The sequence below is a fragment of the Lagopus leucura genome, unplaced genomic scaffold (genome assembly GCF_019238085.1).
Source record: "Lagopus leucura isolate 7727_CA_CO unplaced genomic scaffold, USGS_WTPT01 34199-0_obj-0_obj, whole genome shotgun sequence".
Lineage (NCBI taxonomy): Eukaryota > Metazoa > Chordata > Aves > Galliformes > Phasianidae > Lagopus > Lagopus leucura.
In genome coordinates, this window is record NW_024963810.1 from 1 (window position 1) to 6944 (window position 6944).

At 41.2% G+C, this 6944-nt stretch overlaps 1 long non-coding RNA gene across 2 annotated transcripts; it reads left to right on the forward strand.

The window, feature by feature from the left end:
• Positions 1–495: 495 nt before the first annotated feature.
• LOC122191363 lies at positions 496–6938 on the forward strand. 2 transcript variants are annotated; one of them, XR_006182380.1, is made up of 3 exons: positions 496–639; positions 4626–4893; positions 6078–6938. It is a non-coding gene; the product is annotated as an uncharacterized LOC122191363 (long non-coding RNA). The 2 variants fall into 2 exon arrangements; XR_006182379.1 differs by lacking the exon at positions 6078–6938 and having other exon boundaries at positions 4626–5453.
• The last annotated feature ends 6 nt before the right edge of the window (positions 6939–6944 follow it).

The following is a 6944-nucleotide window of genomic DNA, read 5'->3' on the forward strand; positions in this document are numbered from 1 at the left end:
ATGATGGCCTTGAGTTATGCCAAGGGAAGTTCAGGTTGGCTGTTAGGAAAAATCTCAGAAAAAGTGGTTGGGCATTAGAACAGGCTGCCTAGAGAAGTGATGGCGTCACTCTGGGGGATTTTCAAGAAAAGTAGAGATGTGGCACTGAGTGGTATAGTGGAGTTGGGTCCTTGGTTGGACTTGATGATCTTAGTGGTCTTTTCCAACCGTAATGATTCTGTGATTCTGCAACGTGTTTCAGAATTCCTTTGTTCACTGAGGAAAGCATATGATAAAATTATCCTTTACTGTGTGGATTTCAGTGGTCAGACTTGCTTTAACTGTAGAATACAGTCTTTGCTGTATGGTAATGAGATGTTTGTATAAGCAAGAGCAAACCACTTTGTGAATTCTTTGGGGCTAGAGCAAATTGGAGAGAAATTGCTGGAGAGCAGGAGGCGGAGTAGCACAATGTCAAGTGCTCATTTGTTCTTCTTTTTGCCTTTCTTACAGGTCCCATCTGGAAGAAACACAGAGAGTAGCACGCCGAAGGCGGTTCCCGTTCCATAGAGAAAGAAGTGATTCCACAGGGTCCAGTTCAATTTATTTCACTGCTAACTCGGGAGCAACCAACACAGATGATGGAGAAAGTGAAGGCGGGTAAGGCAAACACCATGTTGATGGCAGCTTTTGTAGGTTTTGGTGTCCAAAAGCTTGTTTCTGAGCAGTTTATAATGTGAAGGTGGGTTTTGTTTGTTTGTTTTTTCCTTCCAGTTGGCCTGAATTGTACCTTTGGAATATAGATCTCTCTCTCTCTCTTTATATATATATATGTATATATATGTTTGGATTACATCCTAAAGGTGCTTGCTGAAACCTGATAAAGTTCCCTGAGTATCTGAACAACTGTACAGATCAAAACAAACACACACACAGGTGCAAAACCTCTGAAGGTTTAATACAAAATATGAGGGTTGGGAGCATCAGTCCGTCATTGGTGTATTATGGGTGATAAGGAGCTTTTGCTCTTTTTTTTTTTTAATTGTATGGAGTTAAATTTCCATACAATAAAAAATACATTATAAAGGGTCTAGAAAACTTGAGAAAGCTAAAATATATTCATGTTAATTACAGTGTCCTTTGCGTAGAGTATTTCTGCTAAACTTTTTTCAATATGGCACAGTGATCACTTATGTTGCTTAGGTTCTTTAAATACGGATGAAAACACACAAAAAAATCCAATCTAAGTGCAAACAGAGATCTGCTCCGTACATATTTCATTCTTTCTGATTAAATGCTTCTATGCCTTAATCAGATGAATTTCATAGCTTTTCAGATGTGTAAACGTTTTGTAAAACATGCAGTGCTGGCACTAACCATTTTCCCAAAGGTATGAAACATAAAATAAAGACAGAGTTTTATTACAGCACAGAGAGAAAGTCAGAATTTGGGTGTGCAGTGCTGTTTGGTAGCAGTCAAAGAAGCAGTGAGCATTAGAGAGTGACACTTCGTAGCACGTTTGTAATCAGAGCACAAAGCTGCCATTGCTGTAGCAGCCTCCTAGAATAAAGGACACAGATCTGAGGGAAAACGGGCTTTGTTGCTTCCATTAAAATACTGCGTTACTGTCTCAGTCAGTGCAATTTTAGAAGCAAGAAAGAGCTGATGAGGTCTCCTTTAGGTTATAGATGTGCTTCATTCATCTGAAGCGAGTGCTGAGTGTTCATAAAAAAAGCAGAATTTGGAGTGAGTGATTCATGGCAGTGTGACATTTAAGAAGGCTACATAGCTAATTTTAAATTGACAGGGCCTGTGCTAGCTGGTTAGTAATATATGTGTTCAGTCATCAGGTTTCCAACGTGTATTTTGTAAGGCACGCTAAATAGGAGAGTGTTTTTCAACAAAAACCTGTCCTGAGTGGCACCTGACCATTAGAAATGTATAAATTATGCTAAGGGCCAAGGAGGATCCTGAGGTTTGCTTGGGCTTTCACCTTGGAGGACCTTAAGTGAAGTGTGGAGCAGGGGATGTGTTTTCTTGTAGAACCTCATATATGGTTATGGCTATATGGGGTCATTGCTGTGATGTTGCTATGTGACGTTAGGGGGAGTTTTCACTTGTTGCTTAAAATATGTAAGTAGGTTTAGTGTTTGGTATGAAGAATTGGTGGGTAAGGTCTCATCTGATTTGATTTAAAAAGTTTGAGTAGTGTATCGTGTCACTCTGATCCAGTTTGTCATGTATGAATAGGTATAATGTTAGCAGTGTTGTCTTCTGTGGATACAACTTGAACTTTTCACTTTTTGGAAAACAAACTAAGCTTTTTAGCAGCCACTAGGAAGAAGAATAAGACTACCCTCAGCAGATACATTTCAGCCACGTATTTATTTCTGACAGTTACATTCTTTTAATGAAGTTTGGGGGGGGTAAGGGGGAGAAGTTATGTTTCAGCTTTATTTTTTAAACCACGTGAACATAAGCATCTTCTCTGATTTCATACATGATTGGCAAAAATCATTACAAGTTGTCATGAGCCTGAGGATCTTGGGCTGCTGCAGAACTTAATTTCTGTCTATTGTTTTGGCAAGGCTTTGGTCTTTTGGACTGCTTTGCTTTCTTCCACGTTCTTTTCAGTTCCAGACAATACGTTTTCATTTTCCATCAGGATGTGTGCCAGCCAGAGGCCTCAATATACAAAAGCCATTTAAGTACTTTCCTTCACTGTAAATTTCAGGAAAACAGTTGGATAACATCTAAATCCTGTAATTTTCCTAAAAACTCTGAGTTTATGAGGTTATAAAGCATTGCCTCTCTTGTAAGCTAGCAGCATCTTGTATGTGCTGTCCTGGAGAAAAAACACGTTTTTGTGTTGGAGAAAAAAAGGTCTATTGTTGCTTGTTTTTAAAGACCATATTGTATTTCAGCATGGGAAATGAAGTAAGTAAGCTGCAGTACTGAAATCTCTGCAGCCACCAGGAAAATGCTGTAGTGAAACACCATCCCTGCTGCAGAGCCCACAGGACAGGATGGGAAATAATGAATCAGGCTAAATGTAAGCAGCAAAGAGAATTGCAGGAGTTTTTGTTAAGTGCTGAAAATGAAGTAGTCTGGGGAACTGATAGCAGCATTACTAAGAAAATACCAAGAAATCAAGCTTTTAACTCAGTTTGAAATAGACCCGCACCAGTGTCGCCTACGTGGTTGCTACAGCATCCATTAAATTCATTGCTGCCTACTTAGTCTTAAGCTTGTTGTCTTGTGTTCAGCTTTGCAGTGATAAGGCTGATTGTTACTTTATTTTTCATCTTAATTTTTCACTACAAAACTGTACTTCTTAAAATTTATGGATGAGGGTTTTTATTTACTCTCTACCAGAGAGGGAAATGCTTGAGCAAAAGGGATGGTTCTTGGAAACTTGAAGTTTTGATAGCCAAATGCGTTTTGCTATCTGTGTGTGGCTAAATGGGTGTCACTGCTTTCTTCAGAGGCAGACCCTGCTCACATATCTCTGTCTGCAGACAAGGGCAGCTTCACACACAGAGCACAGGGCTCTGTCTTGAGTTACTTGAGCTGTAGTTACTCATTACCCCCAGGCTTGGTGGCTTTTAATCCTAAACAAAGTTTTCGGTACGTGGTTTGGTCACCGTTCATTTGGTTAACAACTGCAAACATCTAGAATTAAATATTTATGGGATTTGAAGTATTCTCCTTCTGAGGAGAGCCTTCTATCTGAATGTGGAAGTGCAAATTTCTGAAATCCCTGGGTAACTTGGGCTTATTCTTTGACCAAATACTCAAATAAATGTGAAGGGAGGAGAAATAATTTTAAAGAAACTTCTTAATCTATTAAATTGTTTGAGCGCTTAGTTATATAAGCATGCATCTTCCTGCAGCGATATCAGTCAATATGTAATGCTGTTTTAAATGTGCCCATGTGTATTTGGAGGAGCTCAGTTTTGGCCATTTTCAGAATCTCCGCTTTAAGCTTTATGGTATGTTGTTTGATTAAGTTAGCAGCTAATCATTGCTCACAGGGTGCCTTTCTGTGGCTCATCTGCCATCTCCTTGCTTGACTTCTCAAGTGAAATAGTTCGGGTCTCTCCCCTCCTGTTTTGCAATGTTTCACATGTCAGTGTGAACAAGCTGCTTTGTATTTAGCATTCAGACAAGGTGGTGGAGCTACTAAATATTGCCAAAACAGCCGTTGCATTTGAAACTCCTTGAAGCAGGCAAAAAGCCTCAAATTATATTTTCTACATGGATGAGTGTGCTGTATCTTTTGTTGAAGTTCGCTTTCATAATTCATACACTGAACTGAATAGTTCTGGTTCTAGTTTGTTTAATTTTATATTAAGAGACCGAAGATAAAATCATACAGATATTATGTGGGCACTTGTGACTGAGCTGTGCGTAAATTTGGGGGGGCTTTCTTTCTGTCTTTCTTCAGCTCTTTATGGTTGCGTTACGTGAGAAATAACAAATGGTGTCATTTGGGAGACTTGAATTGCACAGTACTCTCTGGGCTAAACTAAGATATATTGCTCTATTAGAAGGGGTTTTTTTGTGTGCCATCTGCGTCCCAGCATAGCATCTCCACTGACTAATTTTACAATGTGTTGGTGTTTGTTTTTTTTTTTTTCTGAAAGGTACACCACAGCCAATGCTGAGTCTGATTATGACCGAGAGTCTGAGAAGGAGAGTGAAGAAGGGGAGGACGAACTGAGCTGTGAAACAGTGAGAACAGCAAGACGGGATTCCCTGGATCTCATCAACGAGGATGAAACGCATTTAGTCCTTGATTCCTTGCAGGATGAAGGACTGAGCCAGCTACTGCAGCAGGCAGATCACTTGCACAGTGGTGATGAGCAGGAGAAGAGAGAGGGATTCCAGCTGCTGCTGAATAATAAACTGGTGGTAAAAGTTGCCTTTTGGTATTTTCCAGCAGTGATTTGTGACTTAGCTACATAGCTGGGAAAGAGGAAATAGCATTTCTTAGCGGGGTCCAGTTCTACACAACGGCTGGGCCAGTTTCCAGTTGCCGCCTTTCTCAGGAGCAGCTTGAAACAGGCTGAAGACCAAAACTGCTCAGGCTGCAGCAGCAAACAGTTCCAGTTGCCTGACCTGGAGTTCCACGTCTCCTCATGTCATCTCTTTCCCTTAGACAATATGTTGTGCATGTGTGAAACAACAGTATGTCGTAAGCTCAGTAAACTTCTAGAGAGCATTGACAGCATCATGTTTTTGTCACCTTAAAGCTAACGTGGTGATGTACCCTGCACTGAAATGTGACTGAATGTGACTGCAGCTGGTTCAGGCATGCCTGTGTCTGGAACTGTCATCCTCTGTTGGTGCTTTCTTAAGCCAGTGAAGGCAGCTTGTCAGGTTACCAGCCTTTTAAGCAAAACTTCTATTATTTCTGTATATAACAGGGGGAAGGTATTAAAAAAATGGTTTGTGGTGAGTTCTTATTCCAAGGAAATTCTTCTTTCCTTCCCATCAGAAGTAAATGGCAGCCCATCAGCTTCTCACATTATTTTATATGCTTTCTGTATTTACAGTGCTGTTGTAACATAAATCAGACTGTTGGGTGGCTGTGTTTCTAAGGGGTTTTGTTGTTGTTCTTGTTTTTCAAGTAAACTAGCATTTGTCAGAACACAGCTACTCCAAAATCGTGGTGTACCTATAGTACAGCATCTGGTTCGAGAATGATCCAAGAACTGAATATTTGAATGCTGGCTGACACATGGAAACAGTACTTTTAATCTGAGGTTGTTTCTTTTTTCCAGTGTTTTGAGATTAGTGGACACTGCTTAAAAAAGAATGGCCCCAATATGGCCTTCAGAGTGAAGGAGCAGTCTGCTGGAAGGCAGCAGTGATTAGACCTGTTCCTTAATTATTAATTTGGCTACTGTTTGCTCTTTTTTGGCTCTGCTTCAATTCTCATATTGAGGACTTCTAAAGTTTCAAAAAAATGTCCCTACAACTGCCAGTATGTATCCTCTTTTTCACCCACAGATATTGTGGGTGAAGTCAGGTTAGCATCTGCCCTTCTTGTTTTGTCATCTTTTGTCTGCTGTTCTGTGTTTTGTGTTCTACAGCACAGGGAAACATCTTCAACAGGTGGATGTGCTGGACTGCCTGGATTTTGTGCTGACAAACATCTTGGAGCTGAGGAGGGAAGTAGAGGAACTACGAAACAGCCTGCAGAACCTTGCTGCAGATATTGTGGGTGAAGTCAGGTTAGCGTCTGCCCTTCTTGTTTTGTCATCTTTTGTCTGCTCTGCTGTGTTTTGTGTTCTACAGCACAGGGAAACATCTTGAACAGTTGGGTGTCTGTTAAATGGAAAAAGTGGAAAAAAATGTCTCTTTAGTTTCTGCTGCCGTTATATCTTGGCAGTGAGATTATGTTGAAATAAGACCAAGTGCTAGGTCCTGCACTTTGGTCACAGCAACCTCATACATCACTACAGGCTTGGGACAGACAGAGTTGCTGACAAAACTGCATGGAGGAGAAGGATCTGAGGGCATTAGTCAGCAGCTGGCTGACTAGTAGTGTACCTGGGTAGCTAAGAAGGCCAGTGGCATCCTGGCTTGTATCAGAAATAGTGCAGCCAGCATGAGCAGGAGGTGATGGTCCTTCTGCAGTCAGCTCTGGTGAGGCTGCATCTTGAATACTGTGTTCAGTTTTGGGTCCCTCAATGCGAGGAAGACTTGGATCATATCCAAAGATGGGCAACAGAGCCGTGAGGGGACTGGAGCACAAGTCTGATGGGGAGCAGCTGAGGGAACTGGGATTGTTTGGCCTGGAGACGAGGAGGCTCAGGGGAGACCTCATAGCTTTCTACAACTTCCTGTTGTAGAGGTTGTGGCAAGGTGGAGGTTGGCTTCTTCTCCTGGGTATCAGCAACAGGACAAGAGATGATGGCCTTGAGTTATGCCAAGGGAAGTTCAGGTTGGCTGTTAGG